The sequence below is a fragment of the Arvicola amphibius genome, chromosome 1 (assembly GCF_903992535.2).
Source record: "Arvicola amphibius chromosome 1, mArvAmp1.2, whole genome shotgun sequence".
Classification (NCBI taxonomy): domain Eukaryota; kingdom Metazoa; phylum Chordata; class Mammalia; order Rodentia; family Cricetidae; genus Arvicola; species Arvicola amphibius.
Genome location: NC_052047.1, coordinates 23,053,441 through 23,078,384, shown reverse-complemented (window position 1 = coordinate 23,078,384; position 24,944 = coordinate 23,053,441).

The window sequence follows — 24,944 nt, the reverse complement described above, 5'->3', positions numbered from 1 at the left end:
TTTGTAGTCAAAACCAGATGCTTGGCAAGATTGCTACCACGGACTTGGATTTTTTGCATATTTGATTTGGTTTTGACAAAGAAGAATATGTTTTTGTGGTGAACAATGTTTGGGATTGTTGAAAACTAAAACAGACCTTTTTTCCTGCTTCTTTCCCAGACAGGTGTAGAGTAAGGAAAACAGAGGTGGCCTTCCCCTCTTCCAGCGTCTACTCAGTGAGAAGCTGACATGAATCTCTCACGCATCAGCTTGGCAGTGTTTCCTGAGCTTCTCCAGATAAATTACACAGCACTTGCCAAGCTTCCTCTTCTCGTTTGCCCCCAGTAAATGCACACAAATAAAAGGGTCAGCGTCTGATAGATTGTCAATAAAATGATCACCTGCAAGTCCTATTAAGCATTGGATTTACCTCAGAAGAGATCTATGACAACTAGGCAGAATAAATGTTTAAAATGGTAATAATTTTAACCCATAATGTTTTGGATGATTTTCATTCCACTAAAGAGAAAATCCTCCTCTCTCCTTATTCAGTTTCTTCTCAACGCCTAACATGCAAACAAACAAACATACAAGCAGAGGGAATGGGAAAGGACCTTCTATAAGAAACTGAGACTGCTTTTATTTTTTAAAAAATTATAATTGGTGTTTTATTGCTTTAGCTAGAACTTCGAGTACTACATTAAATAGATAAGGAGAGAGTGGACAGCCTTATCCTGTTCCTGATTTTAGTGCAATCACTTCGAGTTTCTCTCCATTTAGTTTGATGTTGGCTGTTGGCTTGCTGTGTATTGCCCTTATTATGTTTAGGTATGTTCCTTGTATTCATCTCTCTCTAAGACTTTTTAATCATAGGGGGAGTTCACTGACTCTGCCATACTGGGGTAGCTGCATGAAACTAAACTAGGACCTTTGAATATGGGTGAGACTTGTATGGCTTGGGCAGTTTGTGGGGCCACTAACAATAGGACCAGGATTTATCCCTACTGCATGAACTGGCTCTTTGGAGCCCAGACCCTGTGGAGGGATACTTTGATCAGCCTATATACAAGGAGGATGACTTTGGTCCTGCCTCAAGTGATCTGACAGACTTTGTTGACTCCATATGGGAAGCCTCACCCTCTCTGAAGAGTGGATGGGGTGCGGTGCGGAGAAGATTGGGGGTAGCAGGAGGTTGGAAGTGAGAGGGAAGTGGAATTGGAAATAAAATAAGATTGTTTTTAAAGTATATAAATAAATAGATATAATTGAATAATAAAGACAAGGAAGAATACTCAGAGATTAGATGACATTAAAGACATTTTACTAGTTTATTTATTCAATGTGCATATTGAAATATTTTCTCTTGGAGAGATGAAGGATGCATGTTAAAATTCAAGGTAAGACTTGGAAAATAATCAAAATCTACAAGGAAGCTTCCAAAGCTAGTACGAGTCATGAGGGAGGATCCACCTCATGGTTATGTCAATAATAGGCTACTGCTGGGAAGATAAGACCGACAGGGATAGAGTTTTCATGAGACCATCAGCGCTGGGGTGAGCTTGCTTGAGCCACCCATGTTATTGTAAACAACTCCTTATCTGTTCTGTGGGTAACAACAAAAAAGTCACTTGTTCACTGAGCTAGACTGTCTTTGGTCTATCTGTCATGGATGCCCTGCCTAGAGTGAATATATGTTTATCAGCAACATACCCTCCCACAAAAAATCACAATATACTCAAATCAAATACAATTTAAGACATTAGTTTCAAAGAGAATCTCAAAAGCATTGTACATGAATAGAATTGGAGAGAAGAGAAAATAGAACAAAGGGAAATACAGAATTAATAAATTGTAAGTATCCTTCAATTAAGTATTTGAATGCATTCAAAATTGGGTATAAATATGGTGCAGCATAGAATTCTGACTCATAAATCTTACAATATACTTTTATCACTAATAGTACATATTACAATATGTATAACATAGTACAATATGTTGTACTACACTCTTTACTTGTAATAGTTCTTCACTTGCAAGGGGAAATCAGATTCACAACCAAAGTGATTGCACATATATCTGACTTCACCCTGAAGACTTTGTTTGGCCTGTTTTTCACACTGCTATTAAATAGTGGTTGCTGTCTATATCACCACTGACAAACTATTTCCCCACATCTCTCCTAATTACTAAGTGCATGGACGTACAGATTTCTTATTTGGGGACAGCATAATGGATGTTCACACATCTTGAATGGTTATAGACTCTCGATTGTCTCTGTCCTAGAAAACATATTAGCAGGAGATCTTCCTCTTAGATTCCAAAAGGATAAATGAATACACCCATAGGAAAATACTTACATTCATAGTATAAAAACTTACAGAAATATCTGTCAATGCCACTCAAATAAAAGTTCAAACATTATATTTTCCAAAGTATACTAAAAATATAAAGACAAAAATCTTTAAAAGGCAAAGGACTGACATATTTTGGGTTGAACACAAAATTGTACTCTGTTGTGGTAATTGCTTTAACTATGTAAAGATGTGTTATATTTGTTTACGCTGTGGACTATTACTTTAACTGGAGAAAGGTGTGTTACATTTGTTTATGCTGCATTTGTTTAATGATGTAAGGTTGTGTGTTTAATGATGTAAGGTAGTGCTGCATTTGTTTCACCTTTCCTAGCTAAAGCATCTGATTGGTCTACTAGAAATCTGATGAGGATAAGTATGCAGTCAAACACTCTGAACACTCAAAACTAAGTATGCAGTATGGAATACTCTAATCCTGTAATTATGGTAAATAAGTCACTTTTAACTTTAATATTAAAGCCAAAATATAAAAGATAACCTCAAATGCAATAATTTGTTAATGGATACAGGACATGAAAATGTAAACAGTGATATCAGTAATATCAAATGCAGACAGTGAAGAGATAAAGGTACAGAGTATTGCATAGGATTGAAATTATCTGTGGCTTTGGTGCTGAATATTCAGAGTTTCCTTAATCGTATTACAAAATAATACAAACAATAATCAACAAAATTGACCATGAAGCCTGAAAAAGCTTTTCATTTTTCCATAATGTCCTTTTCTAAAACCTGAATTTATTACCACCATCCAGAATTGACTTTACTTATCTTAAAATCTCAATTTAGTATTCTCTCTTTTCTAACTTCCTAAATACGAGTTTACTGAAATCTCAGTAACATTATAATTATCAATATAATTATCTGCCACATAAAATGATTAAATTATGAAAGATTTTCAATACTCTCCTTCAAGGTATTCCACTTTATCTATGTAGAAAGTAGAATTTCAGTATTGTTTATTTTGCATGTATCTAAATGCGAAGACTCTCAAAAACATCAGATTCTACACGTCAGAGAGCAAGCCATCAAAGTTTATAGCTTGTCTTCTGCACTTATTCAGAATTCAAAAGCACCACTCAATTTCAAAATAATATACTGGATTAACAAAAGAATGACAATAAAATTAAGTCATGCAAACTAGTCAAGGCTTATGAGGATACTTCAATTTAGCAATGAGAAAACTGAGACCACTTATAAATATCAACAGATAGTGATGAACTCATTCTGGTTGGTGGGATTATTTCAGTGAAATGCCTAAAACAATTTTGGAAAATTAACTTTTCTGAGTACTTGAATTGTAAGAGTATAACACAACTACTGATGGATGAACAATGACAACTATAAATTTGAACCAAAGTGTTCTCATGGAATGCCCACTTAATTACACACTTCCTTACATACTCAAGCATGGTTTTGACCAGGTGCTTTGTTAGGTGTGTTAGGGTTTTCTAACCCTTCGTGATACATGGTTTTGCTTTCTTGCACATGAAAATATCACTTAAAAACAAAACAAAACAATATCAGAATCAATGACCTTACCTGTTTACATTTTCAAGACACTATACTACAATTTTCTAAGAGATAAAGCATATAAAATTCTTTTTATTTCTTTGAGTCTTTCAATATTGAAGCATTCTAAGAGTTTGGAATAACAAGAAGATTCCCTCGGAGCATGCAGACAATTCAGTCTAGAGAAGCAGGTAGGAAATCATCAGGTCTTTGCTCTCCCACCTCTCCTCCAAATCCAACCCACCAGTCTCATCGCCTGCTCTGCAGACCCCCTGCAGCAACCTCCCTTGCCTCTCTGCCCTTTCTCCAACTATTGATAACTTCTCCTACAACCTTCTTCCTCACCCATCCCTTGGTCTCATTCCCCAGCTCCTGCAGGTTTTTCCTGGAACCCACAAGCCAAGTCTGCCAGAGAAGCAAGTAGGCCAGGGAAACAGGTATCTGTAGATCGTCACTTTCTCTGATCTGAAAATTTCATCTTCCAGTCTCATTCCCAGCTCTGTAGCACATCACCTAATGTGGCCTTTCCTTTATCGCTGGCCCAAATCCCAAGAAACTAAGCAGATCTTAGTGGCATACTCTGTTTTCCTTCCTTCTGCGGACACCCTCAGCACTCCCATTTCCAGCCACCTTTATAACAAATGTCAGTTCCCAGAACAGGAAAAACTTTCTTCAAAAAAAAAAAAAAAAATCCAAGTAGCCACACCTGGCAGGATCACATAACCATTACCTACCTGCCAGGCAACCTGGTATGGGAGAATTATCTGCATTCTGTCAATCATGGTTTAAATAAATGCTGATTGGCCCGGCAGGAAATATAGGTGGGAAAACCAGACAGGAAGTAAAGGAAGGGCAATGAGAACAGGAGTATTCTGGGAAGAAGGAAACTTTTCCTCAGTCCTGTCCAGATCACAGAAGAAGCAAGATGTGACCTGCTCCACTGAGAAAGGTACCGAGTCATGTGGCTAACATACATAATAATAATGGGTTAATATATGCTACAAGAGCTAATAAGAAGCCTGAGCTAATGGGCTAATCAGCTTATAATCTTATGGAGACCTCTGTGTGATTTTCCTTGAGACTTAATGAATGCGGGAACCAGGCAGGACAGAAACCCCAACAAAGCAGACCCTCATGTTACAGCAACCCACACCTATTATACTCTATCAAGAACCAGAGAAAACAACAGAAACCAGGGAAGGAAACATTCACCCAATAAAGACAAAACCAGATATCAACATGTAGAACTACAATCATACCCATGCCAGATGGTTAGACTCCAGTATAAAATCAAAAATTAGTAACAGCAGAGAAAACATGTCTTCACTCCAGTCCAGCAACTCCTATATATTAGATCCTAAGAAACACAACATCGATTTGAAGACAGATATATGGCTCTAGAAAAAAAAAATCATCCAGAAAAACAAACATGGTATATATTCGCTCATAAATGGATAATAGCTGTAAAATAAAGAATAACCATGCTACAGTTCACGGACCCATCGAGACTAGGTAACAAGGAGGGTTCATTGGGGAACTCCCAGATCTCCCTAGGAAGGAGAAGCAGAAGAAATTTCGTGAGTGGACTGAGAACAGGTGGGGACAAGAACATGAACAATTAGATTTGGGGATGGTTGGGGAGAATAGTGACAGAGACATCTGGAAAGTGGTAGAGGGGGGCATTTCAGGGTCAGGCAGAACATGTCACAAGGGAATCACTCAGAAATGTACAATGATGGCACCAGCTAAGACTCCTAGCCACAGCAGATACATATCCTGAACTGGTTATCTCCTGTGACCAGACTGGCGCATTTGTCATCATCCAGCAACTGATGGAAACAGATGTAGACCCATAGTCAAACACTAGGCAGAGGAAGTTCTGTGAATCCTGCACAAGAGGGTAAGAAAGAACTATAGGACCCAGAGGGGTCAAGGACACCAGAGAAAACAAATTTTAAGAAAAGCACTGAATCAAGTAACTTGGGCCCATAGGTACTCGGAGAGACTGAACCAACAACCAGGGAGCCTGCATGGGACTGACCTAGGCCCTCTTCGTACATATTATAGTTGTGTAACATGATCCTCTTGGGGGACTCCTAACAGTGGGAACAGGGGCTGTCTTTGACTTTTTTATTGGTTTTTGGGACATTATTCCACGTACTGAATAACTTTGCCCAGCTTTATTACATGGGTAGTACTTAATCTTACTGCAATTTGATTGCTATGTTTTGTTAATAATCATGGGAGACCTGTCCTTCCCTGAATAGAAATGGAGAAGGGGTCGAATGCAGGATGGGAAGATAGAGGGGATGAGGGAAGACACTAGTAAGAGAGAAGGAGGGGAAACTTTTTACCAGGATATAAAATAAATAAATAAAAATAAATAAATAAATTTACTTATTTTTAAAATTTTCCACAAAGTACAGGAATAAAAAAAATAATTATTTTCTTAGTGTACTTACTATAACTGAATAATTTTTTCATTTCCTAAAGTAAATTAGTTATTCTTTCACAGTGTTCAGTAAATTCAATTTCCCAGATTATATTCACCTTTTTAAAATATAATTGTTTGATTTAAAAATATAATTAGAAATATTTATATATAAATAAAATCTTTAATTTGTTGAATAGAAAAGGATATATTATCTAAGCCTCAAAATAATTTATATGTACATATTTCTAACTAAAATATTCATTTAAACATTTTACTTCGTATAAAAGTAATCAATTAACATCACATATAACTATAGCTAACAAAACCAGCATTTAATATGATGAATTATGCAGAACAATTTACCAAACAACATATTTATGAAACTATTTATCCTTTTATTAAATTTTTAAACTTTATTATAAAAATGTTGCAGACCTAAAAAGGACACATATCAAAATTAACTCTTTTTTTTCTTTAAGCAATGTTTAAAAGTGACCAAACATGTCTACTTTCAGGTGAATGTTCAAGCAGATTGCAGTAGACCAGACTCCATCCTGAACAGGCACTCTGCATGAAAAGGAAAAGTTTAGGGAAAGAGTTAATCTAGGCAAATTGAGAGAGCAATAATTACAAAAATGAATGAATAAGTAAATAAACAAACAGACCAATATCTAGAAAAGACTGGTTTTGCTCTCTAACCATTTCTATTCACAGTATCCACCAAGAGTAACAGGGAAGATCCTAAGATGAGTCTCAGGAGTGACTGGTTAGGGTGCATAGGCTTCGAGTATGACTGTTTCTGTGATTAGTTTCTGTTATATGGCACGGCTAACTATCAGAAAGGGGGATTATTTCTGAATGGTCTCATCTCATGAACCTTAAGTGGGGCTAGACTATTTCTGTGTTCCCAGTGAAGATCTCCTATGGGAAAAGAAATGGAGAAATTCTTTCGTATTTTTGCTTTGATAATGGATGAGATCACAAGACAAGGAAAAACATCTAGGAGCTGAGAGTGAGCTTTGAACAGCAGATAGCAAAAATATTGTGACCTTGTCTTACAATCCTGAAACACTATACTATATTCTTTTAACAATCCAGGTAAATTAGAAGTCAAGTTTTTCCATAAAATGACCTGTAAGTGAGCACACACAATCCAAGTAAATTAGAAGTCAAATTTTTCCATAAAATAACCTGTAAATAAGCACACACAATAACACTGATTTATCTATGTAAACTGAACACTTTCATCTTATGACATCATGAGCCACATGAAGTCACACCATGGCCAACCATGGACCTACAAAATCGCAGGTTTCAGTGAGTGAGCAAGGTTGATCCAAGTCCCAAAACAATTCAAAGGGTTCACAGTGGAAAATGGCTGGATGGAAAGAATGGACTAAATGCTAGACTGTATTATCAGAGCTACATTAACCTCTACTGGGTGAAATATAGAGTATTCAACATTCATCATGCATGACGACTCATGGCAAAAGTCAGGACCCTGACTGCAAACAGCAAAAGAACAATAGGCAGTAAGAACACATCTGCAAGTGAACACTTTGACCAAAGCCTAAAATACCTGTGGTTAATATGTTCTATAAAATAAATTAAAATGATTAAATCATAAGACAAATCAAAATACTTTGCCATAACTCAGTGGAGAACTGAACTATGGAAATAGAGAATGCAATTCTGAACTTAGAAATACAACCTAACTTCAAAAATCTTGTCTTCTCCTATTTCTACAAAAGTTCATGTAAGTCTTCAGAAAGAAAATGACCAAATCATCATAGTCAGCTGAAAGTATGTATTTTTTCAGTTGTAAACTATAGCATGATTTTCCAAAATGCAGGTAAGAACAAACACAAAAGCCTTGCCAGCAAGGAGCTCAGCAGGGCTGTAATTTAGATGATTCACATCTAGCTATGCTTTTCAGAAGAGCTTGTATTTTTATTCTTCAAGTATGGAAAATAAAGTATAAGTTGAGCAAAAGAATAACTTGTTATACTTGAGCTACCAGAATTCTAAATACACAAGAAATCACAAGTTACTGATGCTCTTAAAACCCCTAAGTCAAAAATGCAATCTTTTGGGGACTTCAGTGTGAGGACCACATACAAAACCCCATGTTGAAAGACACTCCCAAATTACTGCCTTTCAATTTCATAAAACATTGTCACAAAAGTCTGATTATAAAATGCCATTAATCTATTTTGATCACCATATAGAAAATAAGAAACTGAAAAAAAGCATAAAACTAAAGCTTAATGTATGTTTTAATTCTAACTGTCATAACAAAACTTGGAAAGTGTTTAACAATAGCTATCTGGCCCATATAAACAACTCCAGCATAGTCAAAAACAGACTGATGGCAGAGAGAGTAAACTCCACCTGTATATTAATAGTTCTTTAAATTTTATTCTTAAATATAATATTAAGATTTTCACATATTAACTAAGTATGTACTTAATTATGTAAAATCAATATAATAGCTACTCCTTAAACTACTTTTTGTTATTTGACATTTGGAAAATAGGATTTCCAAAAAGTCAGTTTCTTTAGAAATAAATTTTTTAGTAAGTAAATACCTGATTACTATAGTATTCTTAGGATAGTACTTCAATAATAGGCATTAGATCGTGACATTATTGTAGGTAAAAGATTCCTAATGCTAAAGTAAATAGAAAAGTGCTAACCAGAAGTCCACACTTAGTTAAGAGACATTTATTTGTTCTCGTGGTTAGATAAATATAATTTTACTTTTCTATAAAAGTGGAATGTTTTAAGAGGTCACAGTTAACTATATAACAAAATGTTCAAATTTATATACACAATAAATACGTCAAGTTTAAATCAAATATTAAAATCATTTGGGAGTCAATAATAGAAACTTTAAGTAATGCATAAATTTCTCAGAAATTTTTATGAGACAGTAACAAACAAATTTGTTCTCATATCTGAGTTAATGTCTTTCCCTTTGTACAAGCCACTATCCACTCATCTTAATCCTATTATTAAATATTATAGACAAGTCTATTGAAGTGGGGTAGCATGAATTCTTTCCTCCAAGATCCCTTTTTAAATAACCATGAAGAATAAAACAAGCTGGTTAAATGTTTGTGATTAATTTCCCAATTTGTAACTTGGAGACTTTTGACTATTCAACACTTGTATTCATCTTAAGGCTAGTCACTACAGATTTCACATTGCTACATGAATAGTTTCCCATTTCTGGGTCAGATCATGAATGGAACACTGCATGTCTGTAGAAAATGACTTACAAATGTATGTAATATTAAGACTTTTTGTTTCCCAGGTGCTAACTATTGCAAAGAAGAATGGCCAATGAACAATAAATCAATGAGACGATATTTGGAAAACATAACATCCATATTTGTCATGATTAAATGTGGTTTAAAGTTCTCTGAGATGCCTGAGGCTTGCTTTGTGAAATAGTACAGGTGAAAAGTGATGTTTGCATCAGTCCGTGGCCATTTTCTATATTCATCTGCAAAGTACATTCCTCCAAAGGGATTTATATCAAGCCCTTAACCATTCTTAGGCATTCAACAGAGGGGAGGTATGATTGGATGGACTATCTCTCCACAGGCATGTGTTCAATATGGCTTAGAACAGTTAACAGAAAACATTACCCAAAGGTAAATCTGCGTTAGGTATGCAAATGGCCATTACTAAGACTCATTTGACAATATATATCACATGATACTATACGCCTTGGAAGAATACCCCACATATTTATTTCTTAAATTGCTCTCATGGGTGTTATGATGGATTTCTCAGAAGTTGCTCTCCTAGTGAGCTGGGCAAGCTTTTGTTCCAGATATATTAGCATGGGTTCCTCTGCCTTGGGTGTTTCAGTAGAAAGCAGGTAGGGACCACTCTTCTTACAAATGCCTTTGTTTTCCCTTCCAGAAGTAGTTTTGATCATGGAAATTAGAAAATATGATCGCCGGATGTTACGTGCATCATAGCTCCACCCCAATTGCCAGTCTTCCCACCCTCTTTTACACACATTCATCACTTTCCTTTTCCTTTTTGGGAACATTTTGAACATTTGTGGGTACGCTTTTATTTCTTGCTTGATGTTATCTCCTATTGAGAATTCATTTTTCACTCACAAGTTTTGCATACACAAAAGAGTAAGCCTTGAAAACTAGTGGAAATATCAATAGACCATCAGAATTCCTACTGAAATCAGCATTGCTGAATCAGACCCACCCTCAGAGCTTCCGTCTTTTGGACAACTCCCTAATTAATTTTACTAATCAGCACAGCCTTTCTCATAATCCCCATAGTCACATATAACTCACTTGGTTTCACTTCACTGTTTTGTATGAATGCACACCCTCTTTCCTTTTCCTTCCTTCCTTCCTTCCTTCCTTCCTTCCTTCCTTCCTTCCTTCCTTCCTTCTTTCCTTCCTTCCCTGTTTTCTTCCTTCCTTCCTTTCCTTTCCTTCCTTCCTTTCCTTCTTTCCTTTCCCACCCTCCCTCCTTCCCTCCCTCCCCCCTCTCTCTGTCTCCTCTCTCTCTCCCTCCCTCTCTCCCTCCCTCTCTCCCCCTCCCTTTTTCCCTCCCTCTCCCCCCCCTCCTCTCTCCCCTCCCTCTCTCTCTCTCTCTCTCTCTCTCTCTCTCTCTCTCTCTCTCTCTCTCTCTCTCTCTCTCTCTCTCTCTCTCTCTCTCATAGTTTGAAGGTTTATAGTTAGGGATATGTAAACACAGACTTTAGATGCTAAACAATACCAAACTGAAATTCCAACTTCACAGATAATGGCTAGGTTGCCTCAACCACAGTCCAGTTGCCACCTCCTCTTTTTAAAACTATTTTTGTTGATTTTATTGAGCTATACATTTTTCTCTGTCCCCCCCCCCTTCCTCTCCATACCCTTCAACCCTCTCCAATGGTCCCCATACTCCCAATTTACTTAGAAGTTCTTGTCTTTTTCTACTTCCCATGTAGGTTAGATCCATTTATGTCTCTATTAGGGTTCTCATTGTTGTCTAGGTTCTTGGAATTATGATTTGTAGGCTGGTTTTCTTTGTTTTACGTTTAGAAACCACTTATGAGTGAGTGCATATGATAACTGTCTTTCTAGGTCTGGGTTACATCACTCAATATGATGTTTTCTAGCTCAATCAACTTGCCTGCAAATTTTAAGATGTCGTTATTTTTTTCTGCTGTGTAGTACTCCATTGTGTAAAAGTACCACATTTTTCTTATCCATTCTTTGGTCAAGGGGCATTTAGGTTGTTTCCAGGTTCTGGCTATGACAAGCAATGCTGCTATGAACATAGTTGGGCACATGTCCTTGTGGTATGATTAAGCTTTCTTTAGATATATACCCAGAAGTGGTGTTTCTGGGTCTTAATGAAGGTTGTTTCCTAACTTTCTGACAAATAACCCAATAAAAAAATGGAGTACAGTCCTACATGGAGAACTCTCAACAAAAGAATCTAAAATGGCTAAAAGACACTTAATGAAATGATCAACATCCTTAGTCATCAGAGAAATGCAAATCAAAACAACTCTGAAATTCCATCTTACACCTGTAAGAATGGCTAAGATCAAAAACACTGATGATAACTTATTCTGGAGAGACTGTGGGGTACAGGGAACATTCCTGAATTGCTGGTGGGAGTGCAAGCTTGTACAACTCCTTTGTGGCGATTTCTCAGAAAATTAAGAAGTCACCTCCCCTTAAGTGACTAATCCTGTCTGTGATTCCATTTATAACATAGAGATAATAGACTTTTGCTGATGAAGAAGTATTTGGATGTATAATCTACTTACACTATTTCATAAATTTTCTCATATAACTTTAGGATATGGCAAGAATATAACAATATTTATCTTTATAATAAATAAAGAAATTGAACAGGCATAGTGTTGCACGCCTTTAATCTTAGCCCACTGAAGGCAGACAAATGGATCTCTGTGAATTAGGGACCCGGCCTGGTCTACATAATGAGTTCCAGGACAGCCAGAACTACATAGTGTGAGTGTACTTATGTTCTCCATTTTCTATGTGCACATGTTTATGTGGGATGTATCTGTGTATCTGGTGTAGTGTGTGTGTGTGTGTGTGTGTGTGTGTGTGTGTGTGTGTGATGTACATGTCTGTATGTGCACATGTGACTGCCAGAGTAGGGCTTCAGGAGCCTTCCTCTACTGTTCTCCTCCCTGTTTTTTTGTTGTTGTTGTTTTGTTTTGTTTTTGGTTTTTGGTTTTTTTTGAGACAGACTTTCTTACTCACTTAACCTAAAGATTGCTAAATTAACTTGATTGCTGGTCAGAAAACTTTTCCTGACTCACTGCTTCCCAATTCTGGGATTAGAAGCAAGAACCTCTGTACAAGACTTTTGTGTAGGTGCTGAGGATTTGAACTCAGGTCTTCCTGTTCTAACATCAAGCCTCTTACCCAGTGAACCATCTGTCCAGCTGCATATATTTATGCTACTGTACTGAATTGAACTAAATGCCCCCAAGTATCAGCATCTAAGAAGCAGTAAGAATCCTTTCCTAGAGCCTGCAAAGGAGCATTGTCCCTTGGGAATTGTTGATTCCAGGTTTCTGTAATTCACAACTGTGAAACAGGAAATGTCTACTCTTTTAAGCTACCAGCGTTACAAAAATTTGCTATTGTGGCCTCAATAACTGATTACAATGGTGAAAAAAACACGTTTTCCACAAGTTAGCACATCATTTTCAAAGGGTCATAGTGGAATCAATGCAAACTTCGGCATTTAAGTCTAGAGTGTGCTTTTTTTTCTGGAAATGGAGCATTAGGTAAATTAAGTAATTATCTGATAGCCAACTCTTTTATGAAAATGATATGCTGATACCTAATTTAAGGTTTTGAATTTTTATTGCATCAATTAAAATAAAGATTCAAGTTACCTTATGAATAGTGCTATTTAATCAGCATTATCGACCACAATACTATTAGTAGCTACTTTTGTACCAGACCCTATTGCTGAGAGAACTTAAACTGCTTCATAGACTAGCTAGGGTGTGCGTTGGTCTTATACTTAAAATTTTAACGATACAAGATGTAGTTTACAGTTTTAAGAAAACTGTGAAAAGTCAAAATTGTGTTTGCAAATAAACAGTCTATAAGAAATATGAGTTATTCCATAGCTGCAACTGACCTTATTCTAAGCATTGTATTTGACTAACATTAGTGGTCAGGTAATGTGATTACATACAAAAGTGTAGTATTTTATAATATTGAAGTATCAGTGTGTTGGTATTATATTATACATCAAATAGTACCCAGTGGGGTCTTATTCTTTATTCCATGCACAAGTTTATAATTTGAGAAATCACAGAGATGCTCATTTTTGATAAACAGTAAACTAAAAATATTATATATGTGTCCTATGCTTCTTCAGAGATGTAGATATACAAAATAGTTTGCCAAAGATCGCTGGTAACTCCACAGGATAAACCGTGCTAGTATTTAGAAAGGTTCAATTTTAGAATGAGTAAAGAAAGTGGTTAAATGTATAATATTAAAATAAGCAGAGTAAGAAGCAAACAATTAACAGCATATGTCCAAAATGCAAGCCTCAGTTTACATGCTTCCTTAGCTCTTCATTTTCTTTGTATCCTTAGCTAGCCTTCTTAATTTCTTGCAAATCTTCAGTATAATAGCATATTCTTATTAAATTATTAATATGATTAGTAATACAGGTAAACCACTAAAGGTATGATGCCTGCACTGCAGTTGAATCTACTCTGAAACCGTATCTTTAAATGTTAAGATTGTTCCTTTGCCAACCTCACTTGGAAGGCTCCTTTATAATCCCTACACCCCATACTCTGTGATCTGCTTTTGTAAACATGCAGAATACAAATTATTTAACAAAGGTGTCTCTTTCTATTATCATTTCCCACTTGCCATCTTTTTACTTTTTCTTTTCAGTTTAATTTTACCTTTTATAAATTGCTTTAAAATTAAAATATAATCACATAACTTTCCTCTTTCCTTTCTTATGTTCAAAAACACTCATGTACCCTGCTCTGCTCCATCACAAATTATGGTCTCTTTTTAAAAAGTATTATTATACCCATGGATTTGCAGTTTACCGGTTCTTCTAAAGTCTCAGGTAGAATTGGCTATGATTTCTTTCTTCCCTTATTCTAAATAAATGTTCACTTACATATTTAATTTTATAAACAGGATTTGTATTTAGTTTATTAATGAGCCAACAAAGACTTTATGAGCTTCAGTATCTATAAAACTAGGTGCTGCCTTGCCCGGTTTATTTTAAGTATTAAATGATAGCCCACAAAGCATTTAAAATGTGTATATATAAATATATATTAATGTATACACGTAAATAGATAGAAGTGATAAAGAGCCCAATGTCTGAAGATAAACTTGGCAATCTGAGAGCTTTACAGCTCACATAAAGACCAGACTCTGAACCAGCACCCTCCATCCTTTCACAGAAAGCACTTTGCAGACGTAGGCTGAGTTCCTACTTAGTTTTCACTAGAACCATAATCTCGCATCGCAGTTGCTATAGGACAAATGAATGACAATGATAAGAAGTACGGAAGGGTGGTAGGACTCCAGCTTAGCCAAGGCTGAGACTTCAATTTTGACGAGGCCTCTGCTGCTTCCGAGTTGCCGCTCTCACTATGTCCCTGAGGAAAATCAACCATCATAGCCAGTGCAAGAGCAAGTCCTGCGAGCCCAAAATAATTAGACTGAAAAATACTTCCCCATATTAGCAAGTCAAAGTAGCATTTTAATGATGAAATATGGAAGGAAAAGAATGTTCCAGAAGGAAAAAATGAAATAGAAATAGGTTTGTCTTGGAAATTCAGCATTGACATTCATAAAATCGCCTGTGAAGATATTCTTCAACATAACACAAAAATTTCATCCCAAAATGAAAATTTACTTTTCTTGTCTTTGTATGTTTACAGATATGTATTACTTTCAAAGAATCAAATATTTTTCTATAGAGAAATATTAAGAGCATAGCGATGAGAATCAGTAAGATGTGTTAATGGAAACAGTACTTACTCAAAGAAAACTCATATGCATGGAAATGGGGTAAGGGCTCATTTTCTCTCATGGCTTAAGAGAAGAAAATGATCTAATAATGAGCTAAAAATCTATTAGATTTTGCACAAAAAAAGTATTCATTAGCTCCCAGGGTGTTAACCATGACCTGTGCAGTCCCAAAGACAAACAAATAAATCTATAAAATACATTTACAAGAATTAAAAAAGTCATAAAAATTTATATTTATATTTATAAAGAATTCACTAATGTTTGTGAGTGTTGAATGGTAGGTTAACTATTAGTGGAATAAAAGAAAATCAAATACTGAAGGATATTGTAAGAACTCTATGTGGAATTGAAACAATGTTTTGGGAAGTTATATTGAAAATAGGACCACCCCACTTTAATTTTTATGTAAATTTTATATATGTTTTGCATCTTTATTTTCTGAGTCTCAAACAGCATAATCACCAATCATAGAGTGTATCTGTGTCTGTGTGTGTGTGTGTGTGTGTGTGTGTGTATTTGGTTCTTATTATTTGGAACAACAAAGGTAAAGACATTTATTATCTTTTGATCTTAAATCAAATACATCGAAAGAAATCAAATATGTTGATGGACATGTCTAGATTCATGGTTTTCTACAAATTTTGTCAATTTTCATAACCTGTCAATATACAGAGAATTCAGTGAGATAAAGTTCATTCAAAAGGAGAAATGTAAGTGGTCAAATGTAGTCTAATAAGGTACCCAAAATTAATCAGAGATGAACTGATCTGTAGCACCACCCTTGGACACCCAAATGGGTCAGTTTTAGCTATGTAAGAAACCCTGAGTTCAATTTCAACCATCAAAAAAATAATAATAATGACATTAAAAACACAAATGCAAACCACCTAAATAGGAAGAGATGTATAATGTCATCACTCAAGAACAGTTGCATGACTTTGAAACATGGAAAAATCCAAACTATGGGGATTGCAAGCACTCAAGAACTCCTCCCCAACTGTATTGAGGTGACCTTGCTGATGGGATCACAGAAGGCGACTAGGCTCATTGTCCATTTAGTGACACGACAACACTCTACAGTGGCTCTCTAAATATAGAGGTGTTGGTTGAACGAGGTAAAGTGTAGCAGGTGGAAGCTCAGTGCTGAACACGGGGTACAAGGAAAGCATGTCCACGTGGCTTTGAATGTAACAGCAGATCACTTGTCAGTTATTATCATGAAAATCAGTTTCAGCCTGAAGAATAAGTGGAAAAAATGTGGGTTATCAGATTTAATTTCCATATTATTTTAAATTTCACATTTAAAAGTCCTTGGGGGTTGGAGATTCAGCTCCATGGCAGGGTAGGGCAGGGCAGAGTGATTACCTAGCTAATGTAAGGTCCTGGTTCGGTGCATAGCTCCAAAACAAAAGAAAAAATAAATGTTCTTAGGAAAAAATATACTTGAAATAGAAGTATGAATTTATTTTTAAAGTAACTTACCAAATTATATGAATGATAAGAATGGAAATTTAGAGCATATTTATATTCTGATTTTTATATATTCTGACATATTTATTTAATGTATATTTGTCTTGACATGTTCTGCTTACTTTTACTTTTTGTAACTTGCTTTTATTTATTTTTTAACAATATTTTTTGTTTTACACACAAATCCCAGTTCGCACTCCCTTCCCTCCTCCTGTTCCCCCCACGTTTCCCCAACTCTACCCCCATTACACTCCTCAGAGAGGGTAAGGCCTCACATGGGGAGTCAGTAAAGTCTAGCACATCACTTTGAGGCAGGACCAAGCCTATTCCCCACCCCACCCTTGTATCTATGTTGAGCAAGATATCCCTCCATAGAGAATGGACTCCAAAAAGACAGTTCATACACTAGGGATAATTTCTGGCTCCACTGCTAGTGGTCCCATAAACTGTCCAAGCTGCTCAACTGTCACTCACATTCAGAGGGCATAGTTTGGTCCTGTGCAGGCTGTCAGTCCAGAGTCAGTGAGCTCCCACTAGCTCAGGTCAAGTGTTTCTGTGGGTATCCCCTTCATGGTCTTGACCACTTTGGTCATATTATCGCTCCTCCCTCTCTTTGACTCGACTCCAAGAGCTCAGCCCAGTGATTAGTTGTGGATCTCTGCATTTGCTTCCATCAGTTAATGGATGAAAATTCTATGATGACAATTAAGTTAGGCATCAATCTGATTATAGGGGATGGGCAGTTAAGGCACCCTCTCCCCTACTGCTTAGATTCTTAGCTGGGAATTCCCCCATATGTCTAAGTGTTAATGCTCCCTTTGGTAAATTAGTAAAATGAATATTAAGGATAACACAGGAATAAACTATAATATTGTACCGAGTCCCTCATCATTTAATGAGTTCAATAAAGTCTTTGGCACCTATTCATTTTTTATTTTTATCACAATTGTAGTCTTACCTTCTTAAAATTATCATTTAAAAATTTTGTAGATGGTACACCAAGATCCCCATGGAATTAAAATGACAATGGGCAGGTAAAATATATTATAAAAAATGTGCCTAATTTATGGGTCACTTAGATCTAGAACATCATTTTCAGAGCTCCTGGTCAGAGGACCAGAGGAACTTTCAGGTTTACGACTGCCAGTCTAACTCTTCTTGTCACTTAATTTTGTGTTTTGTTTTAGCTTTTTGTTTGCACACAGGAGATAAGTCATTGCCCATTGTGGCCAGCAGTGAATGAGAATTTAGTTTTATGGTTTGACCACTTAGTGATTTCTGAAACTAGATTAATAGTTCATGAGAGTTATTGTTAGGTGAGTGAGAGCTGGCAGCTAATGTCCTTCAATTGCCTTCTTCATTTTGAGATCAAAGAATCAAGGCTCGGGGCCTACAAGGAAAGAGTGTTTCATACATTTCTGAACTTGCGAGGCACAGACATCCTGTGGTTCCTCCCTTGCACTTGTAACTTTAAACTGCAGGCTGTAAACTCCATGTGTGTTTGTGTTTCTGTGTCTGCCACTGAGAAAGAACTTTTCCAAGTCTGTCCTTTTGAAGTATTTTTCTAATTCCAAAGAATTAGAAACAATGATATTAAACAATTAGATTAAATTTCACTTAAAGAAATTATGGTCTAATTGATGTATAAGAATGAAAGAATGTAGATATTATATATTCTTCAAGTTACCAGAAAGTAATTTTACTTCTAATAGTGTATTTATGTTTGAATATTAGAAATGCTTCTTCTGAAAGCTTAGATATATTTCAGAACAGAAATTCATATTCTTAAGGACTGCTTAGTTAGTAAATTTATAGTGTATTTCTGGAAAATATCAGTTTAGTGAGTTTGATTTAATAGCGATTATTTCCTGTCACAAAGTATTTTACTATTTCTCTAAGCACAATATAAGCATATGTTTTCTCTCTGTGTTTACATTTCCTAATTAAAGTTCACATTTTAATGATCAAATAAGAGAAATTTGCTCCAACATGTCACTCAAAATTGTGGAAATACAAATTTGTATTTAAATCAATCGAATCAGTATTTTAACAGTTTCAAGTTCATTACTCCTCCTATTCTCTAAGATATCAACTTGAAGTTGATTTCCAGACTCTGTTCAGAGTGATATTAAGTTTTATTAATGAGAAATCACTGGAATCTGGCAATCTCCAAATGAGATTAAATCTTTAAACAACCGAATCATTACTTGATGCTCTTAACTTAAACTGTGAGCTTCTCCTGTTTTTCTATAGCTAGAAAAATTATGACTTGATTTAAGCTCAGTTAATAATAACTTTGCTCCCTTGATGCAGGGGAAGAGCTTGGTCCTGCCTCAACTTGATATGCCGTGCTTTGTTGACTCTCATAAAAGCCCTGCTCCTTTCTGAATGAAAATAGAGAAGTTGATGCAGTGTAGGGGGAGGCATAGAAGGGAAGTAGAAGGAAGAAATGGAGGAGAAAAGGGAGGAGAAACTCTGGTTGGTATGCAAAATTTAAAAATTAATAAAAAAGAAAGAATAAAAGAATATGTGGCTATCAAAAATTTATGAGATTATTTTCAGTTTATTTGTTAATCTGTTAAAATAAAAGTCCTAAACAAGACAGGTTTTTTCTGCTACACACCTAACCAGCTTAACTCATAAACTAGTAGTTACTCATGGCTCTTTGTCTTGGAGAGGGGTGGAGTGGGGGTATGGGTGGAAGGGAGGGGAGGGAAGGGGGAGGAGATGGAAATCTTCAATAAAAAAAATGAGAAAAAAAGAAATATAAAAAAGTTATGATTAATATGAATGATGAAGAGCCCAGAATAGTGAGAAATCGGTAACTTTAAATCTCAAAGAAGGTGAATTCTTAGGAATTACTATAGGCCCCAAAGAACTTCTATTCATATGCATTGTATTTGTGTATATATTAATGAAATCTAAAGAGTTCTCAAAGGATTGGGGGTTTTCTTTACTTGAAGGTAGAAATGATGAGTGCATTTAATGTGAGTGCAGTATCTTAATAAAGCCACGATGTGTAGCTCGCCCAGTGGCACCACTCAGCAATGTTAACTGCTTCAGAGATTGAATTAGCAGGGAGGAGGCAAGAAAGCCTGGGTTACAGAGGAAGTTCATGGCTACCCTGGCCAAACTGTGAGATGTGTTTCAAAATAAACAGAAAAAAGATGTCAGTTCAGTGTAGGTACTTGCCTGGTGTGCTTGAAATTCTAGGTTTAATACCCAGTTCTCTTAAAATAAAACCCAAAACTTGTTTATATCTGGTTAGTGTTTTAAGAGATGTCCTAAGGTATGAGTTTGTGAATTCTAGGATGTAAAACACTTAATGACAAAAAATATAGAATATTGTTTGCAATGGATTATTATAAGTTAGAAAAGATTCTAAATTGTTTCAATAGCAGTATGCTCAAACCTAATTAACTTTCTTCCTGGTTAATCAGCTAATGTTTACACCTACAATATGAAAGTTGATTTTACACTTTTATAGTCTGCCTAGGAAAAAAAAAACAAAAACAAAAATTCTCACTTATCAACGAGTTTACTACTTACTATCTTGTTTTATTTTTAAATAGTCATTGACTTATTATCAGTTTAATAAATTAATTTGAGCATGTTTCCCCCAATACCAAAAATTATCTTTTAATCAGGCATGCAAATCACATATTTCTTTTTCTTATTTGCCCCCCCCCCCAAAAAAAAGTCAAATCCCAGATATAAAAACACGCAACAAAGCATTTCGGGACTTTTATGAGATTTAAGAGAATTTCTGGAAAGTTACACATTTGTTCTTTCAAGTCTTAAGGGAACTTGAGTAGTTAGGTTTGTTTGCTGAGTTACAACAGAATTGTGAGAAGGTGCAGTTAGCCTCTCCAGGACTATACTAGAATTGTATATTTTTATTAATGTAAGTATTTCAGGCTTCTTTGAGAGTGCACTAATAATCTTGCTTTCAATAATATACTTTACCCTTAAGGGAAAATATGGATCAAATTGTTATGAAATAGTTTTGTGAGTTTGCCACAGCCCTGTAAAAGCTTTATTCTTTCTTTCTTTCTTTCTTTCTTTCTTTCTTTATTTATTTATTTATTTATTTATTTATTGTTTATTTATTATTTATTTATTATTTATTTATTATTTATTATTTATTTATTAGTCCACACTTTATAGCGTTATCAGTCATGGTGTCATTTTACTTCAAAATAATCTCACATTTTAGCCTTAGTTCTTTAATTCAGATCACGTGCTTCAGAGGACAGTGATGGCTTAATGGTGATGAATGTCTGATTTACCGGCCGAGTTTATAAAAACAAAGGTGTGGAGGGCCTAATCCAGACAGCAGTTGATATACTCATGATGTATACGTTATGTTTTAGGATCTTTATTTGCTTGTATCTTAAGACTTTTTTCATCCTGTGATTCCCTTTTGAAAGTAGGATATAACATTACCAGACTCCTTTTTAAAACAAACTACAACTCCTTTTGCACATGCACACAAAATAATATGAATAACAGTAACGTTAATTTCTCCCCATAATGTGTGTGGAAAGAGACTATACTAAAATTAAAGTGTGCTTCCTTGAAAGGTTAAAAATTGAGCACACTTCTGATCTGAAAATATACATAAACAAGTGAGCTGTGGTGGGGCTTCCATGATTTATTTGGGAGGTAACTGGTGAATCTACAGAGTCAATGGAACACTAATTAGTTGCGTAGGGCCAAATGAAATGATGAAGGAAAATGTATTAAGCTATATTTCACCCAGAAAAACTGACTTCACTCTTCTTTGGTTGTTGAAATGAAGTGTTAAAATGGTACCTCTCCCTGCTCACCCAATTCAAGAACTTTTCTTCATGTCTTATGTCAATATAACTATGGCAGAAGCTCAATACGACCCTTTACATTAAGGTATGATACGCTAAAAGGATCATGAAGCCATCGCTTTATCTTGGGTATCATGCTTGAAAAGCATACCCTATTTTAATCTGATGTGGCTAGTTTCTCTTCTGAAACAAAGGGTTGCTTTTCATGGACCCAATGCCGAGAAATATGCCGGGATCCATGACCCGACCTTACAGGTAGCAAGGAAAACTACCACCTTCTAACTTATGAACTTCAGATATTTTGTAGTCCTTTCATAAAATATAAAAATCATCCAGAATTAATAAGGTAGTGACGGAGTTATGGCTTAGTTTCCTAGCATTGGAGTGGGGAGGGGAGAGGCAGGGAGAAAAATATAGAGCTCAATAAAAATCAATTAAAAAAAGAAAAGATTTCTAAGGCAAACTTAAGATATAGTATGAAAATTTCTAAATGGGAGTCAATTTTATAGAATTTGTAACTTTTCTATTTCAAATGACTTCTGATTTGAAAGATGGGAGTTTGCAGAAGTTAATATACTTGCTGCTCTTAATCTAATCAAACCTGGTAAGACCCTACATTATTATGTAACCCAAATTTGAGATTAATTATAAAATAAATGAGTTCCAGAACAAACACTGAGAAACTTTAAAATGCACCAAATCATCAGTGGGAAATACATACCGTACAGAGCACACCCCTGGGGTTATTTTATTCTCTGGGTGTGTGCTTTTCATTTTATTAGCTATTTTATTACTCTACAAATGGCAGAAAACCAATAATAATGTGAATGATTCTTGACCATAGATGTGCAAAGTAATTGCATTTGACATTCGGTAGAATAAATTTATTATTGTGGTGTGGCTATTGACCGGTTTGGCCAGTTTAGCTTCAATTAAAGTGAATACTTTTAACTTTTAAGATAGGCCTCCTTAGGTCTCTCTGCCTTCTTGGATATAGCAACTTATAGGTTTCTTCATTATTTAACATATTGCTAAATTCTTTGGCAATTTTTCATTTAACATGTTTATTAGGTAAATAAAAAATTACCACTGAAAAAAATAGAAAAAGGTAAAAAAAAATTACCTCCACAGCTTCATATAAAATATCTTGAATAAATAAAAAACATAATGACACACACTTAAACCTCGGTTTTTATACCATGGAAGCTAGGAGATGAATTAAAGAAGCTATTAAAGCAAAAGCTACCACCAATACTTTTATTTTTACTTTTTGTTTGATAGCTTATTGAGACAGTGTAACAACCCTGGGTGTCCTGGAACTTGCTTTGTAGATCATGCTGGCTTCGAACTCACAGAGATTCGCATGCCTCTGCCTCCCAAGGTCTGGTATTAAAGCTGTGTGTTACCACCACCCGGAGCATCTGTACATTGCATACAACTTTGTTTTCTATGGCATGGGGTGGGTGTGTCCCTCACAAGTAATTTTTATAAGGATTGCTCAGTAGTGTAGTTTCAATGATTTAAATTGGTCAAAACGTTCAGCACCTTATCTCTGGAGTATTACGGGTTCTGTCACCTGAAAAGAGAAACACCAAACTATATACGAACTAATGTGCTCTTACAGAGGATTTCTAAAACTTGACAATTTTTAGCATCTCACAAATGATCTGTCTCCTTGCTGTTGGTTATTAGTATCAGGATAGGAGAGTACTAAGTTGACAGTCAGGATCCATGGCCACAGGGAATCGTGGGCTTGCATAGCCTTGTTTCTAGGGTTTGAAAATACATAAAACCACACACTGAAGACTTTAACTGCATTTTATCTCAGTCAGCTAACCTTATATCCTCAAGAGAGAAGCCAAAAATAATACAGTAGCAGAGACGTGTGTTGCTTACTTTTCAATTTGTTGATAATGCCCACACGCACACAACACAAGCACTAGAACACTTACCCACAGCTCTGGCCTCTTGTTTGATTTCCTTGCTAACCCCTCTATGTGACTTCACTGATGTTAAAATGTTGATCCTTCTCCTAAGTGTAAGAGCCTATCTTCATCGGTTTCTCTGACGGCATGGAAGATGACTCACTGAAAGTTTTCTATGCATTGGCCTTGTCTATCTTCCGGTAACTTTGTAGCATAAATTAAATACAGCACTACAACCTCATTCCTTACTCCAACAATCCTGCCTTTTTTCCCCTCACTGTTTTCTGAAAGCTTTTACACTATAGTTTTCATTTCCTTATCTTCTCTCACAGAAAAGCTGACCCTCTGCTGTCTCTGTCTCTTGTGCTCCTGTGGACAGGTTCATACTTTTACTAATAATTTTAGTGAGAACGTGTCTTTTGGTGCCAACTTCATTTGCTCTCCTGGAACAGTTATGTTCTCTTTGAAATGTTTGCTTTCTTTAGGCTGAAAAAAAACAACTTATCGCTGTTCATCCTTTGTCTCTGACTTCAGAAGCACTCAGTCAAGAGCCTGTCTTGCCTACATTTTAAAGTTTCTCTTCCTTAAATCCCACAGTGGACCCTTTCCAAGTTTTCTTTGCATTTTTTTATGAGTTTGCTTTTCTCCTAGTAGAACTTATTATCCTCCCAAGTATCACCCGTATTTAGGGCTTCCAACACATCTTTATCCTGCTCTCTGGTTCTAAGTATCTAGCAGTTCCAGGAACCTGCTGGAACTTCCTTGCATACTAAGGTCAGCCCTGGACTTCTTATCTAGAAAGTAGGGATGAAGATTCTGCATCTTCACTGTTTGCTGTAAAGCGTCGGTGAGGCGAGATAGTTTAAACATTTTAGTGCAGTTGGTAGCAGAATGCAAGGGCTTAACTCTAATGAGCTCTCATCTACAGTGTATTAAACAGTGGACAAAGCCACCAAAGTGTGGCAGTTAATAGGAAGAAAGTCTTGTCTGCATACAAAATTAACACTAGATAATGGCTTGATTTGTACAGAAGACTCTATTTTTAAAATTGACACAAGCTGCAAAGATGAACCTGAGATTTTCAGTAGTTTATGACCATGGGATTTTGTCTTTCACTTATTAATACAACAGGTGTTGGTGCACAGGTTTAACCCCATTTGCCTGTTCATAAACTTGGATTGCTATAGACTTAACATGCATATAATTTGCCTACTTAATTCTTGTAGCTGATATTTTTGGCAAATGTTTTTCAGTGTATTTCTTGACTCAGTTTTCCTGTTTCTCATACAAATCTTCTTGCTCCTTATTTATTTGCTACTAAACTGAGTCATATGTCTCTTAGGGTTTTGTTTGGTTTTGGTTTGGTTTACTCTGCTTCTTTTAATAGC